Consider the following 23051-nt stretch of genomic DNA (forward strand, 5'->3'; position numbering starts at 1 on the left):
TTCCTCCTCATATAAAACAAAGCTCCAACAACATAATTAAATTCAAGAGTTTTAGTTTAATTTAAGTAATTAAATGATCCCACAATTCAAGCAATGAACACAAAATGCAACTTCCTTATATGCACCTTCATTTTAATATCCATACTATCCAATTGGAAAATAAAAGTATTAAACACATTCAAGAGATCTGTAATTTTCGTACCTTCTTTCATTTTTCATACTGCATAGTTACCTCTTCTAGTAAGTTCGGTTCCTCAAGGAATTTGTCATATAAAGGCCTTCTAACTTAGCCCACAAGCTTGTTTTTGTTTCTTCTCCAATGATGTTAAACAAGACATCATCAACTAGACATAACTCAATTGTACTGAGGGCTCCAGTAACCATGTCCTTCCACTCTTCATCAATCATTGTTGCAAGTTTCTTCCTCCTTCCGTATGATGTCTTTTTGTAACCCTTGTTGCACTAATAAATCCCTCATTTTAGGTTTCCACATTTCAAAGTTGTTTTTTGCCATTAAAAATTTCAACTTCAAATTTGGTATTTTCTATCTTGCCATTATCCTCTGTATAAATTTCTACAAATCTAGCTCTGATACCATGTAGAAATTCTTTGTAGATTCAAAGTGCTTATGTAATTTTCTAAAACAAAACACTTGAATCTACTCTACTCATCGGCAGGAACAATAAATGATCAATGAAATCACGAAACATATAAGAGAAAGAACTCAATCACACATAACACAATGATTGTATGGATAAATCCATGGCTAAAAACCCCTGATATATTTATATTGCATTAGTCAAAGAATCTAGATGAAGACAATATACTCTGCTCAACCTTGAGCTCAACCTGCACAAGTATTTTCTATCCTCTACCTGACTGAGTGTCTTTGGCCAATACTTAGCCAAATTTTTAGGCCTCAAAGCTCCTAATTCCTTGTGTTGTTCCTCAAGGAAGGAATTAGCCCACTACTACAAGTTACACCCCACTACTGGATTACCCAATAATTCCTCCATCATTTGGAACTAGTTTAATTGAATTTAACTCAGTTAAACTGGATTAAATAATTACAACTCAAAAAAAAACTCAACCCAAGCCCCGAATATTTAGGGACCACTCTACATGACTCTAGATAGACTCCCAACTCAAATTAACTGAGCCAACTAAATCAAATTAACTTATTTAACTATTTTCAACATCCTCTACACAATTAAAAAATATATACACACCATTCTTCACAAACTTGAAACCGTATTTTGAAATCCTTTTAGAAACTTCGTTTTTATAAAAAACCGCAACTTTTAAAAATATTTCTCTTTTCTCTCTCACACACACATGTATATTTGCGTGTGTGTTTGTCCACCCTTATTTTTTTGAAAACTTGATATATATATATATAATGTGGGCGATCTCAATTGACAATAGATATATTATGAAATATTATGTAAACAATAAGATCTAAAGTTCACATTCCCTATGGCTATATATAGCCACCATTATGTTTTTTTTTTTAATTTCACACACATATCTTCTAGAATTTATTGACTTCAACCAAAAAAAAATAAACACCCTGCAATTTCAAAAATAGGCATATCTAATTTATTATTTGCAACTTCTCAATTAGACTCACCTTCAACTTGCTCAGACTTTCTTTGACTTTATAGCCATATGTTTCATTGATTCCACTGGTTTTGATTTGTGGCTAGGGTTTTCTTCCACTGCATGGATTAAAGTTGGATGAGCTTTGATTTGCGGCTCGGGTTTGTTGTTGCATCACATTATTTCTATGTGTGGACCTCTACTACATGCTCCGAGGAGTCCTTTTTTTTATCCTTCTCTTTTAATGACATCTGTGGCTTCAACCCAATAACTCACAATTTGTTTGGATTGAAGCAACCATGCTCTTCCAACACCTCGATGTTGCTTTTTCAACAGTTGCCCATGCTGCACAAATTGTGGTGTCCGCAGAGTCTCAAGCAGATGTGCTTCTTCAACCTCTAGCAGACTCTGGCTTCGTGGGGTCTTCCACAGAAGTTTCTCAGAAGCAACTGCTGACATGGCTTAATGAACCTCATCCCAACCTCAGGTGATCGGTGTGTGGGAATGGCGCGTGTTGGAAAGAAGGACATTACTCCAAGTGGTGGTTACGTGTAGCCTGTGGTTGCCACGACTCCACAAGTTCATGGACATCCAGTCAATGGAGCCATTAATGCTCCTTCTTCCATTCACGATTTCGAAGATGCAGAGGGAATGTCCACTGGGTTAACGAAGAGGGAGATTATACTATTATCTTAAATCTCCTTCTTGTTTCGTGCAAGATGTTGGCAGATCTGGGGATGAAAGCATTGAAATCACCTCTGATAGAGTATGCGCCTTACAAAATGTCGATTCTCAAAGCCGTGAAGCCCACTGTGTTGAGATATTGTTGTGTTTTTTTCCCACCAACCGATGGATATTAAATTGCAGTGATAACGATGAAATTTGTAATGCTTTTCTTAAAGAATTTGGTGTCCAATCTGTAATACTTTTGTGGTAATGTGAAAGTGAAAGAGAAATTTGATGTCCAATCTGTAATGCTCTTCTTACCATCAGCAAGTGGAAAGAATTTGATTACGAAATTCTCATTTCCTAATGTCAAAGAAATAATTTGATATGATCCCTTGTCAGATGCGATCAACTCTCCATTCAGCGACAAGTTTCTTTCTAGGTGATACTTCACTTGAAAATCTATAGGCATCCATCCCCATATCCGCCATAAGCTGGATATCCTCCTGCACAACTTATTGATCACATGATTATACACAATGCATTCCTTCTAACATGGGTGTTTTTGGATCTGGTTGCAGGGAGGCTCACCTCTTAACGATGATATTGGTCTTCTGCAATGTATGCGTAGAGATGATTTTAGGAAGGAAGAGACCGGTGATTTGTTGTTGTGTGGAAGGACGACCTTATATTGACTGTGGGCATAATTGAAGACTATTGTAAGACATTGACGACCGAAGAAGATTGACACCGATGACAATCCGAGTTCGCGCAAGTCAAGCTTAAAAGATTGCTCAATTCGATTTCATTTTGGGAAGTTGCACCATATTTATTTCCAGAAACTGATCATCCTTGAAAAAAATAAGGAGTAACAATGATTTCGAAATCAAATCACCACACAATTTTTATTGAGGGTGTGGATGTTCTCGGAGATCGAGCTCGACACCCGCCATGGTGGTGCTTTCAAGGATTCTTGGAGCGGAGGCCATGGCCACACCCTAATTGAGCTCAGCCTCATCCATTGTGAGGAAGGTCATGATCCACGATGTGATATATTTGCTGATTGGCGTTGGGATTTATTCTATTGGGCTTCGACTTTATCCTGGAGCTAACGGGCATGTTATAGGGCATTAAATGCCCGGCTACATGCCTCCTGTTAGTTATTTAACACGCTCATGGGGTGATCGATAAATAAAAAATAAGCCCCGCGTGTGTTAAATAGTTAACGGGGCGTATGTAGCGGGGCATTTAATGCCCTATAGTATGCCCATTAGCTCTTGCCTTCTACTTTATTCACATTTATGGACATCTTGTCTAGTGGTGATTCGTAAAAAATAATCGGAAAAAAGTCACATGTCCCTCATTGAGTCTTTTTCTGGGATCTTCTCCCTACTGATAGATAAACCTAATTCAAAGTCATTAAGCTCTCCAAACAACAAATCTCCCATTATCAGCCGTGCACTTCTTAAAAAAAGCATGAGCTCTGTAAAAAGCACAAGTTGTACAAAGGAGGACGACATGCAAAGATCGATTGCTCAATGCAAGCAATCTCATTCAGCTGATCCAAATAATGTGATGACACTTCCAAATATATTGACCATTGTTAAAATAATATCAACTATGAGAACTATCAACTATGATATAATAATTATTAAAATAATATCAAAATAAAGATGTTATGGATTATTGCATTGAAAAATGTAATGTAAAATTATATTTATATTTTATATATCAAAATATAGTTGAATAAAAACTATTATATATATTTGTGTTTGTGTATTAAGTATAAGTGGATATTAATGATTATTTATAATATTTTTAAATTTTGAAATATAATTTAAAAATATTTTTATTAGTTAAAAGGTGTTTTTAATGGAAGAGAATAAGTTTTCTTTTCCCTTTATAAATAACCATTAGATTCAACATGAATAAAAGCATGCTAATATGATAAAAGTAAATATTTATTAAAGCAAACATATCAAATCACCTAATTTCCTTTTAACTCTTTACAAATCACTATAAAAATTTACTATATATATATATATATATATATATATATATATATATAACCTAATTTCAATAATGAATTAACTAATATTGATAAATTGTAAACCATGACCATTACATTTTCCCTATTTATTAACAAAATTATAATAAATTTTACCTAATTACATAAAAAAAACAAACATTTCACTCTCAAAATCTCAATTTCAACATAGATATGATATGTTTTACCAACTACTTCTAAAAAACACACATAAGTATGATATTGTTCTCGATTAATATATGGGGTTGGCCTCGCAAACGTTGTTCATCCCAACCAATGAGATCCATCCATTAGTTGATTAGTGGGTTGTCGAGATGATTTTACCAAATCTTCTATTCCTTTGGTGTACCCTTGCACCTTTAGGACAATTGCTAGTTTTATGCTATTCTTTTACTATTTTGGTTGATAATGATGGACTTCAACTTTTGTCTCTTTGTTAAAATTTTCTCTTATACTTTGACGCAATTCTATTCTATTGCAGTTAAGGTCTTCTATCGCAAAATCCTTCCTTCCGTCCCGCAGACTTCCCATAGAGGTTGGCATACCTTTTCTTCTTGCTCTTAAGTTTTCCTCCATTTTTTTCAACATCTTTCTCCAAAACACGCCCTTGCAAAACTCTTATTTCTATTCCAATTTGATTTTGAAAGCCTTAAATAACTTTTCCCTTGTCTCTAGCGACATCCATAAAGACATCAAAATTCTTACTTCTAGAATATGCCTTGCTTGTAACCCCTTCAAAAGACCTAATTTTGTCATATTCCCTCCTAAATCCTTACAAAACCTTACTTTTGTCTCCATCCCCCCCTCAAACCATTCCCCAACCCTACCCACCACATCAACAAAGCACTTAAACCCCTCCAAAGCCCTTCCATCCACCCTAAACTATGCAATATTACTCTCTGAATCATCCATGGTTCCTAATCCATCCTTATGTTGAACACACTCTATTTATGTTTCTGAAAGATCACAAAATTCCTTAAACAACAAATCTTGGGTTTCATCTAATTGGCCTGATACCAAGCACTCATTACTTTTATTCTTCATAAACTTTTCTTCTTCTGAAGGTTTGTCACCGTGATTCTAAAATTGATATGTGTTGTTTTCAATGGAAGAGGAATGAAATCTCATGGGTTGGCACCTTGAATGAAATGTTGATGCCTCTCTACACGCGCAAGAAGAAAGAAAAAATTGCCTTAGAGTACAATACTTAGAGAACCAAGAACATATTAAAAATGTTGCTTATATTTTGTCTGATGTTTCTTCTTTGTCCTCCTGGGAAGTGTATTGCCATAAGGATAAGGATAAACACATCCCGTGTTGAGGGCTAAAGAATACTATGGGAAAAAACATTGGTTGTCAAAATCGAGAGTTTGATAATGTTTAATTATTAATTTTATTTTACTTTCACGCAATTTTACCAAGTCAAAAAGTTTAACATAGTAGGGCATGATAGAATAGGACAAGACAAGACAAGGCATTACGACAGCTCCTCCATACTAGGTTGGAGAGCGCCTCTCTGCGCAATAACAATCTCCATGAAAATACCTATTTCCAACTTGACAATAAGATATGGAAACAAACTTTCAAGTACATTGACATCTTAGGGTAATTGGTCCATACTTGATATTCAAATCAAACACCATGGTTGACTAAAGAGCCAGTTTCATAGTGTTATCAAAGAATCATGTAGTGTTCCCCAAAACTAAGGTCCATGCATGAAGATTTGGTTTATAGAAAAGCCAACCTTAAAAATGAAGGAAAGTAAACTCCTTGACAAATTTTGGGCAGCCTTAATTATCCAATTAGTCCTTTTTTACTTGTTATATTCCCATTGCTTGGAGAAAGCTTCTAGGGAAATTCTACTAAAATAATCTAAATATGTTTTCTATATCAAGAACAACTTGTTCTACACTAGTGATTTAAAACTTCTACATTAACTCCATAAATTTATCTCTCTTTTTTAATGGGAATGATAATTTTTGAATAATTGGTAACTTACACTAAATATAACTTTTCATAAATGCCACACATAGGTCACTTACAACATAATTGTTCATCAAACCACACATAGGTCACTTACAACATAATTATTCATCAAACCACTCAAGCTAAGATCTTTTATTGTATATTTTTGACATAACTCCCTCATTCAATTTTCCATAATATTATTATATTTATTTAATTTTAGCTTATAAAAAATTATCATAATTTAAAATTAAATAAATAAATAAATTAAAAACCAAACAAATTTGAAAAAAATAATAATAACCGATGATAATAAATAATTTCGTTATTAATATCATAAAAATGATAATAAATAAATTGATTGCAAAATAATTTAGACATGAAAAGAAAATTAATAATTAATAATAATAAATAATCTCGTTATTATATTATTAGTTAATTGCAAAATGATTAATTACTCGATATTTCCCTCCATTTCATACATATATCTTATATATCTATTTGTATGGAATATAATAAACAAATACATTTATCTTTTCAGCCATTTGTTATGGAATCATTTTGGAGGAATCCCTAATTTCAGAGCTTCATCAATGGCCATGTTCGCTCATTAATTGGATTCATCTTTGGGATCTCAGTGTCACCCCTTGGCAGCAGCTATTGCAGCACTATCTTCACCTTTTACCCCTATTATTTTGTTAAAATTATCACGGCTTTCTATGACTACTACTGATAAAGACAACTCCACAAGCTACCTAGAAACATAGAACACATGCCCCGTTTTAGAATTCTTACTCAACGAATGTGAGTTCTGTCAATCTGAGCTCTCAGTTATCCTTAAAGCAAGGCCACGCATGGTTGCGACGAGATCAACTCATCAGCGCAACAAGCGGTACAATTACTGAGAGATTCAAGATTCACAAAATGCCAGGTAAGGATGACTATTACCAGATGCCCAACTATTATTTTTCTCAATGTTGATCGGCAGTTGAAACCCAAGATTGAGTTCATGAAAACGTTGGGGCTTCCTACACAAGACTTGGGAAATGTCATAACCAATGGATCGAGATTGCTTGGTGGCAATCTCGAGAAAACTTTGCATCCCAACATCCAATATTTTCAAAACCTGTTCGAATTAGAGACTAATGTCGCAATTGTTTTTAAATCGAAACATGGTATTCTACTTAAATGTAACGAGCCTGAATTTTGGGAAAAGAGATTGAAGCATTTTACAAGTTTTGGGATCCTCGGAGATGAAATCAAGGATTTTGTTAGGAGGCACCCACTTATATTAAAAGATTCCATGGATAAGGTGCAGAAGGACATGGACTTGTTTATGCACATTGCAGGGCTTCTTGCAAAGTTTCTTTTTTCATATCCTCTGTTTGTGTCTTGTTACATCTTGGAGTGTAGGATGAAGCCCCGCCATAAGGTGTTGAGTGTTTTCAGTGCAATGAAACCTTCCAAGTGCCCTCCTAGTATCCTTCCCTCGCTTTGTTTAAGTGAGCAGAAGTTCCTCAAAAAATATGTCCAGTGTAGTCCTCATGCCAAAAAGTTACTTGACATGTACAGTGGCAAGACTGCCCTCCTCTAAAAGATCTGTTTTGGTCAGGATTAGAGGGTTAGATTATGTTGCGTTGGTGTTATTGATTGAAAGAAGTTTGAGAACATTAACCAGTTATCATCAGTCTGTTATGATCCAGTGCCATGATCCCTCTAACCCACATGAGTAATGAGTGGGAACTAGTATATATAGAAGATAATCACGACAAAATGAGTGGGAACTAGCATATATAGAAGATAATCACGACACATTCAGTTCCGGTCTGGGATCCTTTTTTGGCCAGTTTTTTGTCGCACCACAATCACAATCAACATGCACTATTGAAGGATACTCAGTTGTGATTGATTGTGATTGAAGGATACTAAGTTGTAATACAATCACAGAGAATGCATCAGGTAACACACTTTTGAAAGATGAAAAAACTCTCATCACCAGATAATTTGTTTTTTGCTAGTAGTTTTGCAACGATCATGTATTTCTTTCTCCCTTTGAATTGTGATGGGTGTTAGGATATTCCGACACATAGGAAACAGTTAAGTATAACTTGGTCTAGTATAGAGTTAGGTAAAGTGTGTTTCTTTACTATGTACTTTTGTAACTTACAATCTGACGGTCACGATCTGTTCCTAGACATGAAGTAATCCGACGGTTCATTCTCTCCTTGGTATTACCGACACTTAATCCGTGGCTTAACACCTGATTAGTCCATGATCTCTATTTAAAGAGCATGGAGGGTCATTTGTAGGGTGACCATTCATGAGAGAAGCCTATGTAAATTTTCTTTCTTTTATTAATAAATTGCCTAAAGTGGCCACGTTGGCTCAGGCCATGGACTGTTTCCCTCTTTGAGGGTTTTAACCATGTGAAGAATACTGGTGTATTGATCTGTGATTTGTTTGTGAGTAGTGTCCTTTGGTGTTCTGATTGAGGAACTTACCCTGTAAATTTCTACATGGTATCAGAGCTATTTGAGGGTCGGATCTATTGGCAATCCAAATCGGAAGTCGGTACAACTGCATTCGATTGTCGTTTCTTATATCTACTATTTCTGACTGCTTTCGGGCCGAGAGGACTACTCTATTATGCTAGGATCATTTGTTACAGTGAGGAACCCCTTTTGTTTCACACGAAAAGGTTTCCGGTAGCCCTATCTACGTCATTTTTAAGATCTGGAGGTATACAGTGTTTATTTGCAGTTTTAGTTATTTCTCTCTATTTATTTCGATATATTTATCTCTCAGGTTTTTATTACCGGATCTGTTAGACTCTGTGCAATCTGGGCAAATCAGAAACATAAAGAAGGATTTTTCTCATGCGTATGCTCTTTTCTGCCATGCCTTAGAGTGATCTCGGAAAATCAGAAACATTGACAAAAATATTTAGTTTCCGGCAAAAGATAAATTCAAGCCATAAGGTTTGGTTTTTTTTGTATGTCCATATTGGGTTGTGTGGTTTTTTGTTTTGTAGGCAAAAAGAGTTTTTCAAGTAAGCACGCACACCAAAGCTTCACTGACTAAAAAAAAAAAGAAAAACACTTCCTCTTTTATAAAAATTACTAACCTTTTAAACTAGTCCACTTGGTCCAAAGTTACTTTATGAGAATAGAGGTCTTGAGTTCAAGTCTTTCTTTTTGTTGAGTTACTCTTTCAAAAAACACATATAGCTTATGTTTTAAAGTTACTTTATATAAAAGTGTTCTCACCTATTATAAAAAGTGAATCACTTGTAATTCCAAAGTCTCTTTATCTTTTATTTAAGTTACAATTTAGTGGGTAGCTCATAAAGTACCATTGTAAAAGTGATTTTCTGTAACGAATAAAATATATAAATAATATAAATATAATGTAAAAGATAATAATCATAAATAATAGTTAGTTAAGCTAGTAATTAGGTTGAAGAGGCATGTCTAATAGGACATGACTCTTCATGAAGAGACACTTGCTTGGTATATAAGCAAGCCTCTCGTTCTCATTTGTAAATCATCATTCTTACTCTTATTCACATATTTAATATAATATTTATATCCTTAATGGATAATTTGATATTCCAAGTCTTTTGGAGTAATTAATCTTAAGAAGGAACTTTGTTCGCTTCATGTGGTATCAGAGCCACGTTGGCTGATCACCAGGCCTTTGGCTATCAACCTATCATCAACTTCGTTGCTGTCATAATTGAAGCGTTTCGCTACATATTGGGAGATTCTCCATTTTTTAGGTCTTTGGCCATTATTTAAAAATAATAATAAAGAATAAATAAGAAGGGTATATAAAAAGAAAAGAGGAAAGGAAATAATATATTCTGAACAAACAAACAAAAAAATTGAAAAAAATATATATATATATATATATATATATATATATATATATATAAAGGGTTTTACATTATTGATAAAAGTGCATAATAAAGATACGCGGGAATCTTTTCAAGTATATTTAAAAAATTTTACGTGGAGAAGCCCGTGGTTTTAGAAACCAATGGTAATTGCCTGTGGTTTTAGAAACCAATGGTAATTGCCTGTGGTTTTAGAAACCAGTGGTAAGTTTTACATTTTACGTGGAGAACATTAACCGAGGTTTTAGAAACAATTGCCCATGGTATTTTAGAAACCAATGGTAATTGCCCGTGGTTTTAGAAACCAGTAGTAAGTTTTACATTTTACATTTTACGTGGAGAACATTAACCGAGGTTTTAGAAACAACCCATGGTAATTGCCCATGGTATTTTAAAAGTGAAAGATATTTTGATAAGCATTGGAGAAAAAAGGTGTGACCTAAATAATTTTAATCGTTCAAATCTAAAGATTGTGACCGTACTAAGAGTCACGTCTCATCCAAATTAGTCACGACTCATCCAAATTTTCGAAAAAAAAAATATTATTATAATTATAAAAAAAATACTATATAAGCCTTATATAGTTACATATAAAAGGAAAAGTGGGTCTCAAAAAAGTATATATAAATTTTATATAATTATAATTTTATAATATATATAAATTAAAAGTATATAATATATATAATTTATAATTATATATATTGAAAAAAATTATTATTAAAAGAGTGAAAAGAAGAAGAAGAAGAAGAGAATATTGGAAATATATATATATATATATAAAGGGAGATAAAATAAGTTTAAAAAAATAAAAAATACAAATACAAAATAAAAATAAAAAAATAAAAAATATTTCCATACAAAGTTAAAATGATGAAGGAAGAAAGGTTTTCCTATAATGGTCTTTCAATTACAGATCATAGAGTAATTACACTAAAAGGAAATATCCAAGGAAGAGAAGTTAATGTCGCCATCAACCCAAGCAATGATAAAAATTATATCAACATCAACTTGGCAAATCAACTATTAATTCCAGAGCTAAGCATTAGTGTAAAGAAAAATATTTTTGACCAAAACAAGTATAAAATTAGTGATCTACAAGTGACAATAGGCCATTATGACTACATATCTCAATTTCATGTTGTAAGGTCAGATATAAACACTGACATCATACTCGGTCAACCCTGGTTTAAGGATCTGGGTACATTCATGTTAAACATAAAGAAACAAGTTTTGACGTTTCCTTATAAAGGGAAGATGGTCATGTTTCGAGACATAACAAGTAAATCAAAATCAATAAAATCTTCATTAGAAGACCTTAAGGATATCTCAGATTTGATGTTTCAAGATAACGAAAAAACTATATCAAAGAAGCAAAAAGAGCTTGAAGAAGTCATCTGCAGCAGAGACACAGAAATTTCGAGCCTAAGAGATCACCAGGAAAAGCTACTCGAACAAGTCAAGAAGACTAAAGTCTCAAAGAAGGAACTCAAGAAGCACTTATCAGAACAAGAAGAGGAAACTTTGCGTTTAAAGAACCTTAGTAAAAATTTATTAGAACAAATCAAAGATCTAAAAGATGAAAATTTTAAAATTCAAAACATTGAAAATAAGGTTGATAAATCAGAAATCAAAGAACTTTTACGACTGAAAAACCATAATAAAAGTCTACTCACTCAAATTAAGAAGCTTAAAGATGATAAGAAAGCATTAAAAGATAAGTTGGAACAATTCACTCAAGAAGAAGCATCGGAATCTCCGGTCGTAGTAGTCCAAGTTGAAAGTAAGGGAACGAATATCGATCCAGTGAATATGACAACTCAAGAAGACAAGCTAGTTGAAGAAACGACACACGTAGATGTTGCAGTTCAGAGAATGGACATCCCAGGTGAATGTTCCATAACCAATTCAACAACATCTTCGCCAGAAGAAAATCTAAAAACTCCATATCGACATCCGAATCACGAGAGTAGACCAATCAACCATGCTACGTATCGGTACCATCCAGACCAGAAACAACAAATTGATGTTTCAGAGAATAATGACGTAAAATCAGTCCAGTCTTATGCTAACAAGTCGTTACAAAATTCCAGTGATCAGAATGCGATACAGAAGATTAATCTAGGATGGTTTGATCCCTTCTCAATGCGACAATTTTGTTTGTCACTAAGAAGATCATATCAGCTTGTATCGACGAAGATGACTGTTCCAAGAGAGAAAGACTTTCAAAGCCGAAAAAGAGATCAAGCTTTTTTTCATCGACAAGCTTTGAGGACAAAGCTTTTTGAGGAAGGAGGCAATGTAACGAATAAAATATATAAATAATATAAATATAATGTAAAAGATAATAATCATAAATAATAGTTAGTTAAGCTAGTAATTAGGTTGAAGAGGCATGTCTAATAGGACATGACTCTTCATGAAGAGACACTTGCTTGGTATATAAGCAAGCCTCTCGTTCTCATTTGTAAATCATCATTCTTACTCTTATTCACATATTTAATATAATATTTATATCCTTAATGGATAATTTGATATTCCAAGTCTTTTGGATTAATTAATCTTAAGAAGGAACTTTGTTCGCTTCATTTTCACTTATTTATAAAAGTGGGTCACATAATTTTTTTAAAAGTGAGCTGATTAGATTAAGTTTGGAAAGGGAGAGGATTTTTTTTTTAAATATAACATTATCATTCATTTCCACACATTCACGCACTTCATCGGTATCTTCAAAGACTTTTCTTCAAAAATCCATAACTTCTTCATCTGGAAGCCGTTTTTTTTTAAATAGCCTAATTTTTCGAGATCTTTCCATTGGAACACTTAGTTTTAGCATCTACAACTTTAGTTTCTATTAAAATGGAAATTTCATGCCATGTTATTCTTGACAGCACCAACTACTTCCAATGGTGGTCCTACATTGTGGATTTATCTAGAAGTAAAGGTCTTTACAGAATAGCCTCATGTAGGAATTTACAGGGTAAGTTCCTCAGAAAGAATACCAAAAGGACACCGCTCACAACCAGATCTCAAATCAATACACCAGTATTTTGACGTGGTTAAAACCCTCAGAGTGCAAGGAGGGAAACAGTCCACGGCCTGTCCCAACGTGGGTACAGACAATTTATTAATCAAAGAATGAAAATTTACATAAGCTTCTCTCATGCACGGATTACCCGAACAATGACCCTCCATGCGCTTTAAATAGAACTCATGGACCAATCGGGTGTCAAGCCACGGATCAAGTGTCGATAATACCGAGGTGAGAGTGAACCGTCGGATCACTACATATCGTGACCGTCGGATTGTAAGTTACAATATGTACAACGGTAAAGAAACACACTTTACCTAACTCTATACCTAACTCTAAACTAGACCAAGTTGAACTTAACTATATCCTATGTGTCGGAATATCCTAACATCCCCCCTTAAGAACAACTTGGGATAGGATTGAAGGATTTACAAATATGACACAATAGGAGAAGGAAGGAGGCACTAGAGCCTATCCCCCCTTAGTGACAACTTCCTGAACTCCAAGCATATATCGAAGTTTAGTGAACTTCGCCTCTGTGAGAGCCTTTGTGAAGATGTCTGCAACCTGATCATCTGTTGGACAATATTGCACTTCAAGAACATGGTCATGAATGAGCTTTCTGATGAAGTGCATGTGTAGTTCGATGTGTTTGCTGCGCTGATGCTGAACTGGATCTTTGCATAGCTGAATGGCACTTTGATTATCACACCAAAGTGTGGTTGGATGCTGCTGCTCAAAGCCAAACTCTGATAGGATCTGACGAAGCCACAAGGCTTCCTTACTAGCTTCCACGGCACCACGATACTCTGCTTCTGCTGACGAAAGAGAAATTGCAGCCTGTTTCTTACAAGCCCATGTAATAGGTCCTGAACCAAGAGTGAAGACATAACCGGCAGTAGACTTCCGATCATCAGGGTCACCAGCCCAATCAGAATCAGTGAAACCAACTAACAGAGGAGCTGCTTTGGCACTGTAATGAATCCCAAACTGTACTGTACCTCGAACATAACGAAGTATTCTTTTAGCTGCTTTCCAATGACTTTCACGGGGGTTTTGCATAAAACGAGCAACAAGGCTAACAGCAAAGGAAAGATCAGGACGAGTATGGGTTAAGTACAAGAGTTTTCCTACAAGTTGACGGTATAAGGTAGCATCAACTTCAGGAGAAGTACAAGAGACTGAAAGTTTGACTCCAGACTGAAAGGGAGAAGGGGCTGGCTTACAGTCTTCCATGTGAAAATGACGAAGAATATCACAAGCATACTTGGACTGGGAAAGGGAAATACCTTCCTTGGATTGCAAGACTTGAAGGCCGAGAAAATAGTGTAAGTGTCCTAAGTCTGTCATTTCAAATTTTCTTTTAAGGATAGACTTCACATGGTTTATAAGGTTGGGATCACTACCAGTAAGGATAAGATCATCAACATAAAGAACAAGGATGATAAGAGAGTCACCCACTTTCTTGGTGTAGACAGTATTGTCAGAATGACACCTAGAAAAGCCAGATTCTAAAAGAAAGCTATCCATTTTGGCATACCAAGCCCGAGGAGCTTGCTTGAGACCATAAAGGGATTTCTTAAGTCGACACACAAGGCTGGAGTCTGTTTGTATGAAGCCAATGGGTTGTTCCATATAGATTTCTTCCTGCAAGTCCCCATGCAAGAAGGCAGATTTAACATCCATCTGATGGACTTCCCATTTTAAAGAGGCAGCAAGGGAAAGAACAAGGCGGATAGAGTTCATTTTGGCAACAGGGGCGAAGGTTTCAGTGTAGTCAATGCCTTCAACCTGTGAAAAGCCCTTAGCAACTAGACGAGCCTTATGTTTATCAACTTTCCCATCTGGTCCATACTTGGTTCTGTAAACCCATTTGCATCTAACAAGTTTGCGTCCCTTTGGTAGAGGAACAAGATCCCATGTATCATTTGTCATCAATGAATGATATTCTTCATTCATAGCTGCTTCCCAATGTGGATGGCCTGAAGCTTCTGCAAAAGTGTCAGGATCATGATTTACTGGAGCTTGAGCCAGTAAAGAAGAGGCTCTTTCAAACTGAGAACGTGTACGTCGCTGATCTGTAGGATCACCGGCAAGATCACCTGCTGCATCCCGAGTAGCACGGACCCATCTTGGAAGTTGAGGATCCTGAGAAGGTGGGGGAGGATTATCATCCTCGCTTTCATCATCAGAAGAAGAAATGTTTTCAAAGATAGAAGAGATAGGAAGAGGTGGCACATCCGCCGGACTAGGCTCGCAGGCCGATTTATTTTCATCAAATTTTACATCTCTTCTAATGATAACATTTTTGGACTTAAATGGAATAAGTCTATAACCTTTTACATCTTCAGAATATCCAACAAAAGTACATTTCTCACTCTTAGGTTCTAAAGCTTTATGCTTTTCATCTGGAATATGGGCCCATGCTTCACTTCCAAACACACGAAAGTGACTTACATCTGGTTTAATGGAACTCCAAGCTTCTTCTGGAGTGATATTCTCTAGAACCTTAGTAGGAGTGCGATTGATTATATAATTTGCACAATTAATTGCTTCGGCCCAAAAACTAAGACTGAGTCCTTTAGATTGCAGCATACAATTAGCCATTTCCTTTAAGGTGCGATTTTTCCTTTCAGCTACACCATTTTGTTGTGGAGTGTATGGAACAGTATGTTGCATTTGAATTCCATTTTCGGTGCAAAAGTTGATGAATGCGTTTTTAACATATTCTCCACCATTATCAGTTCTTAGCTTAAGAATTTGATGTCCAGATTGTTTTTCAACAAATGCTTTGAAGGCCAAAAAAGTGCTAAATACTTCGCTCTTGAGTTTTAAGAAGTATACCCAAGTGCGTCTAGAGAAATCATCAATGAAAGTTAAGAAGTACTTGCAGCCAGAGAATGAAGCAACAGGAAGAGGACCACATAAATCACTGTGCACAAGCTGTAAAGGGGCTGAGGCGTGCCAAGAGGCACGTTTGTCAAAACTGTCCCGATGATGTTTTCCGAGTACACATCCGGAACAAACACCATCTTTGCAAGATACCATAGGAAGACCTGTCACCATATTTTCTTTACATAGATGCTGAAGGGAGCGATAGTTTAAGTGACCAAACCGCTCATGCCAAAGTTTGCTCACTTCATCATTATGAGCAACAAATACTGAGGGAAGATGGGATGACCCAAAGTTGTGAAACTTATACAACCTTTTGGAATCATCAGCAAGACCAGTAGCTAGAATCTGTTTAGGATCTTTTAGATCCTTGATTACAACATCATGAGGTGAAAATTCAACAATTTTACCTTCACCTGAATGAGTTATCTGATAGACAGATAGAAGGTTGCAGGATAAGTTTGGAACACATAATACATCATTGAACTGACCATTGTCTAGATGAACAGTTCCAGTCCCTACAACATTAAGAGATCTATCATCACCAACATATATATTTTTGGTGTTACAATCATTTAAAGAAGAAAACATGGCTTGGTTTTTGGCCATGTGACAAGAGGCTCCAGAATCAATGAGCCACTCATGAGAATGAGAAGAAGAAGAAGATACATTTAATGCATAACCAGACTGAGATGATTGACGATGACATGCAGAAAGTGCCGTTCCGGAAGTTGAAGTTGAAGTAGGCTCCAAATGGATGTTATGTTTCTTCATTGCGGCTTCCAAGGCTTCCATCTTCTTAAAGCATTTAGATTCTAAGTGGCCATCTCGATTACAAAAGTTACAATGTCTGTCAGTCCTCTTCCATTTGTTTTTATTGGTCTTGTCATTTTGCTGAAATGATCTTTCATCTTGAGGCTGAGTTGGTTTAGGACCATTCCTTTGAGGATAAGACTTCTTAGGATTCTTTGAATTTGGTTGCTGCTGGGCGGCTAACGCTTTCGAGGAAGAGTTTCCAAGATTAAGAAGACCAAGGTGTAAGAGTTTTTCTTGTTCTCTTATTAAGGAATCACAAAAGGAGTCAAAGGAAGGGGGTTTGTAGTCTTTGCCTTGACAAATGAAAGCTTCCCTTGTAGAATGGAAAGTGGAAACAAATACAGAGTAGGCTGGTCCCAACTTAGTAAGGATGGAATAAATAAGGTTACCATCTTCTTTCTTAACTTTAACACCTTCCAAGAGATATCTAAGGGTCTTGAATTTGGACAAGAAATCTTCAATGCAAGAAAAATTATTAGGATCCAAAGTAAGCAACTCATTCTCAAGTTGATGGGCTCTAATTTCATTTTTAATCCCAAAAACTTTAGCAAGTTTTTCTAATGCTTCATGAGGAGTTTCAATTTCTGCAATGTGGAATCTAAGATCAGGAGAAACAGACATTCCTATCAAACCACGTGCTTGATCTTGTCTATTTTCCCATTTTTCGGCCTTGTCTTCATCTTTGGGTTTCTTCTCTTGGTCTGTGGCTATTCTGAAGAGACCTTTACTTCTAAGTAAATCTCCCATGTAGGCTACCCATTGGAAGTAGTTAGTGCTGTCAAGAATGACTTGGCATGGACTTTCCATTTTTTGAAAAAAAACTGAAGCTGAAGATGCTGAAAGTAAGTGGTCCAATGGATAGATCTCGAAAAAATAGGCGGTTTTAAAAAAAACGGCTCTGAAAAAGGCTTCCGGATGAAGAAGTTATGGCTTTTTGAAAAAAAATTGTTGACGTTGCCGGCAAAGTGCGCGAATGTGCGGGAATGAAAAAATCCGCCCCCACAAAATGGAGACTTGAACCCAAGACCTCTACTCTCTTAAAAAGTCTTTGAACCAATTGATCTATACAAAATATTTGAGAGAGAGAGAGAGAGAGAGAGAGAGAGAGGGGGGGGGGGGGGGGCCTCGATTTGCGTGCTTGCCTTGGGAAGGCTCTTTTCCCCTACAAAACACAAAACACAAAACCCAACACGAATATGCAAAGAAAAACGAACCTTACGGCTCAAAGTTAGCTTTAGCAAAAAAACTAGAATTTTTTTTAAAAAAAATCTCAAAGTTAGCTTTTAACCGAAAAACTAAATATTTTTCTCAATGTTTCTGATTTTCCAAGATCACACTAAGGTGCAGGGAAAAGAGCATACGCATGAGAAAAATCCTTTCTTTCTGTTTCTGATTTGCCCAGATCGCACAGAGTCGCAGGGCAAAGAGCATACGCAGAAATGAAAGGTATAGATCCGGGAAAAAAAAAGGCTAAATAAACCGAAACCGAAATAAGCAGAGAGAAAATGACAGTAAACTGCAAAAAAAACACTGTATACCTCCCGATCTGAAAAATGACGCAGCTAGGGCTACCGGAAACCTTTTCGCGTGAAACGAAAGGGGTTCCTCACTGAAACAGATGCTCCGAACGCAACAGAGCAGTCCTCTCGGCCCGAAAGCAGTCAGAAACAGCAGATCTAGGAAACGACAGCCGCATGCAGTTCTACGGGCTTCAGATTTGGATCACCAACGGACGCGGCCCTCAAATAGCTCTGATACCATGTAGGAATTTACAGGGTAAGTTCCTCAGAAAGAATACCAAAAGGACACCGCTCACAACCAGATCTCAAATCAATACACCAGTATTTTGACGTGGTTAAAACCCTCAGAGTGCAAGGAGGGAAACAGTCCACGGCCTGTCCCAACGTGGGTACAGACAATTTATTAATCAAAGAATGAAAATTTACATAAGCTTCTCTCATGCACGGATTACCCGAACAATGACCCTCCATGCGCTTTAAATAGAACTCATGGACCAATCGGGTGTCAAGCCACGGATCAAGTGTCGATAATACCGAGGTGAGAGTGAACCGTCGGATCACTACATATCGTGACCGTCGGATTGTAAGTTACAATATGTACAACGGTAAAGAAACACACTTTACCTAACTCTATACCTAACTCTAAACTAGACCAAGTTGAACTTAACTATATCCTATGTGTCGGAATATCCTAACACCTCATGCCAAGAAAATAAACCTAAAGATGAAGATAAGGCAACCAAATGAGAAAATAGGCAAGATCAAGCACGTGGGTTGATAGGGATGTCTATTTCCCAAGATCTTAGATTCCATACCACAGAACTTGATACCCCTAATGAAGGAATGAAACAACTCACTAAAGTTTTTGGAATTAAAAATGAAATTAGATCCCATCAACTCGAAAATGAGTTGCTTATGTTGGACCCCAATAATTTTTCTTCCATTGAAGATTTTTTGTCAAAGTTCAAGACCCTTAGACTTCTCTTGGAAGGTGTTAAGGTTAAGAAAGAGGATGGTAGCCTTATCTATTCCATTCTTACTAAGTTGGGACTAGCCTACTTTGTGTTTGTTTCCACCTTCCATTCTACTAGAGAAGCCTTTATTTCTCAAGGACAAGATTGCAAGTCCCCCTATTTTGATGCTTTTATGATTCTTTAATAAGAAATCAAGAAAAACTCTTACATCTTGGTCTTCTTAATCTTGGAAAATCTTCTAAGAAAGCCTTAGCTATCCAACAACAGCCAAATTCAAAGAATCCTAAGAAGCAGTATCCTAAAAAGAATGGTCCTAAACATACAAGGGTCCTAAGAAATTTTAGTTTCGAAATGAAAAATCAATTCAACAAAATGAAAAGGAAAATAAAAACAAAGGGAAGAAGACTAATAGACACTGAAACTTTTGTAATCGAGATGGCCATTTAGAATCCAAATGCTTTAAGAATATGGAAGCCTTGGAAGTAGTAATGAAGAAGCATAACATCCATTTGGATCATTCTTCAACTTCAACTTCATCTTTAGGAATAACATTTTTTGCATGTGGTTGTCAAGCATCCCGGTCTGGTTATGCACTTAATGTATCTTCTTCTTCTCATTCTCATGAGTGGCTCATTGATTCTGGAGCTTCTTATCACATGGCCAAAAACAAAGCCATGTTTTCTTCTTTAAATGATTGTAACACCAAAAATATATATGTTGGTGATGATAGATCTCTTAGTGTTGTAGGGACTAGAACTATTCATCTAGACAATGGTCAATTTAATAATGTATTATGTGTTCCAACCTTATCCTACAACCTTGTATCTGTATATCAGATAACTCATTCAGGTGAAGGTAAAATCATTGAATTTTCACCTCACGATGTTGGAATTAAGGACCTAAGAGATCCTAGATAGATTTTAGCTATTGGAATTGCTGATGATTCTACAAGGTTGTATAATTTTAACAACTTTGGGTCATCAACACGTCCCTCGGTACTTGTTGCTCATAATGATGAAGTAAGCAAACTTTGGCATGAGCGATTTGGTCACTTAAACTATTGCTCCCTTCAAAATCTATGTAAAGAAAATATGGTGACAAGTCTTCCTATGGTATCTTGCAGAGATGGTATTTGTTCCGGATGTGTACTCGAAAAACATCATCGGGATAGTTTTGAAAAACATGCCTCTTGGCATGCCTCGACCCCTTTACAACTTATGTATAGTGATTTATGTGGTCCACTTCCAGTTGTTTCATTCTCTGGCTACAAGTATTTCTTAACTTTCATTGATGATTTATCCAGATGCACTTGGGTATACTTCTTAAAACTCAAGAGTGAAGTATTTAACATGTTCTTGTCCTTTAAGGCCTTTGTTGAGAAACAATCTGGACATCAAATCCTTAAGCTAAGATTTAATAATGGTGGAGAATATGTTAACAACAAATTCATCAACTTTTTCACTGAGCATGGAATTCAAATGCAACACACTGTTCCAAATACTCCACAACAAAATGGTGTAGCTGAAAGGAAGAATTGCAGCTTAAAGGAAATGGCTAATTGTATGCTTCAATCTAAAGAACTTGGTCCTAATTTTTGGGCAGAAGCAATTAACTATGCAAATTACATAGTAAATTGCGCTCCTACTAAGGTTTTAAAGAATATCACTCGAGAAGAAGCATGGAGCTCAATTAAACCAGATGTAAGTCACTTTTGTGTTTTTGGAAGTGAAGCATGGGCCCATATTCTAGATGAGAAACATAAAGCTTTAGAACCTAAGAGTGAAAAATGTATTTTTGTTGGATATTCTGAATATGTCAAAGGATATAGACTTATTCAACTATGTCCAAAAATATTATCATTAGAAGAGATGTAAAGTTCATTGAAAATATATTGGCTTACGAGCTTAGTTCGGTGGATGTGCCACCTCTCTCTATCCCTTCTACTTATGAGAACATTTCTTCTTCAGATGATGACAACGAGGATGACAATCCTCCCCCACCTTCTTAGGATCCTCCTTCAACTCCTCATCTTCCAAAATAGGTCCATGCTACTCGAGATGAAGAAGGTGCTCTTGCTGGTGATCCTACAGATCAACGACGTACACATTCTCAGTTCGATAAAGCCTCTTATTTACTGGATCAAGCTTCAATGAATCATGATCCTGCCACCTTTGCAAAAACTTCAGGCCATCCATATTGGGACACAACTATGAATGAATAATATTGTTCATTATTGGCAAATGATACATGGGATCTTGTCCCTCTTCCAAAGGGAAGAAAACTTGTTAGATGTAAATGGGTTTACAGAACCAAGTTTGGACCAGATGGAAAAGTTGATAAACATAAAGCTCATCTTGTTGCTAAGTGATTTTCACAAGTTGAAGGCATTGACTATACTGAAACATTATCCCCTATTGCCAAAATGAACTCTATTCACCTTGTTCTTTCCCTTGCTGCCTCTTTGAAATGGGAAGTCCATTAGATGGATGTTAAATATACCTTCTTGCATGGGGACTTGCATGAAGAAATCTTTATGGAACAACCTCTTGGCTTTATACAAATAGACTCTAACCTTGTATGTCGAATTAAGAAATCCATTTATGGTCTCAAGAAAGACCCTCAGGCTTGGTATGCCAAAATGGATAGCTTTCTTTTAGATACTGGCTTTTCTAGGTGTCATTCTGACAATACTGTCTACACCAAGAAAGTGGGTAAGTCTCTTATCATTCTTGTTCTTTATGTTGATGATATTATCCATACTAGCAGTGGTCCCAACCTTATAAACCACGTGAAGTCTAGTCTTAAAAAGCAGTTTGAAATGACAGACTTAGGACACTTGCATTATTTTATTAGTCTTCAAGTCTTGCAATCCAAGGAAGGTATTTCCCTTTCACAGTCCAAGTATGCATGTGATCTTCTCCTCCACTTTCATATGGAAGACGTTAAGCCATCCCCTTCTCCCTTTCAATCTGGAGCCAAAATTTCAGTCATTTTTACTTCCCCTAAAGTTGATGCTACCTTATACCGCCAACTTGTAGGAAAAATTTTGTATCTGACCCATACTTGTCCTGACCTTTCCTTTGATGTTGGCCTTATTTCTTGATTTATGCAAAACCCACATGAAAGTCATTGGAAAGAAGCTAAAGGAATAATTCGTTATGTTTGGGGTACAATTCAGTTTGGTATTCATTATAGTGCAGAAGCATCTCCTCTATTGGTTGGTTTCACTGATTCCGATTGGGTCGGTGACCCTGATGATCAGAAGTCTACGGCAGGTTATGTCTGCACTCTTGGTTCTAGACCTATTACATGGGATTGCAAGAAACAAAGTGCCATTTCTATTTCTGCATCAGAAGCAGAGTATCATGGCACCATAGAAGCTAGTAAGGAAGCCTTGTGGCTTCGTCAGATCCTACCAGAGTTTGGCTTTCAGCAGCAACATCCGACTACACTTTGGTGTGATAATCAAAGTGCCATTCAACTATGCAAAGATCCAGTCCAACATCAACACAAAAAACACATGCACTTCATCAGAAAGCTCATTCATGACCATGTTCTTGAAGTGCAATATTGTTCAACCGATGATCAAGTTGCAGACATCTTTACAAAGGCTCTCACAGAGGTGAAGTTTACTAAACTTCGGTTTATG

Source organism: Pinus tabuliformis, chromosome 8, assembly GCF_031772625.1.
Source record: "Pinus tabuliformis cultivar Carrire ecotype Pingquan chromosome 8, CPIR1, whole genome shotgun sequence".
Lineage (NCBI taxonomy): Eukaryota > Viridiplantae > Streptophyta > Pinopsida > Pinales > Pinaceae > Pinus > Pinus tabuliformis.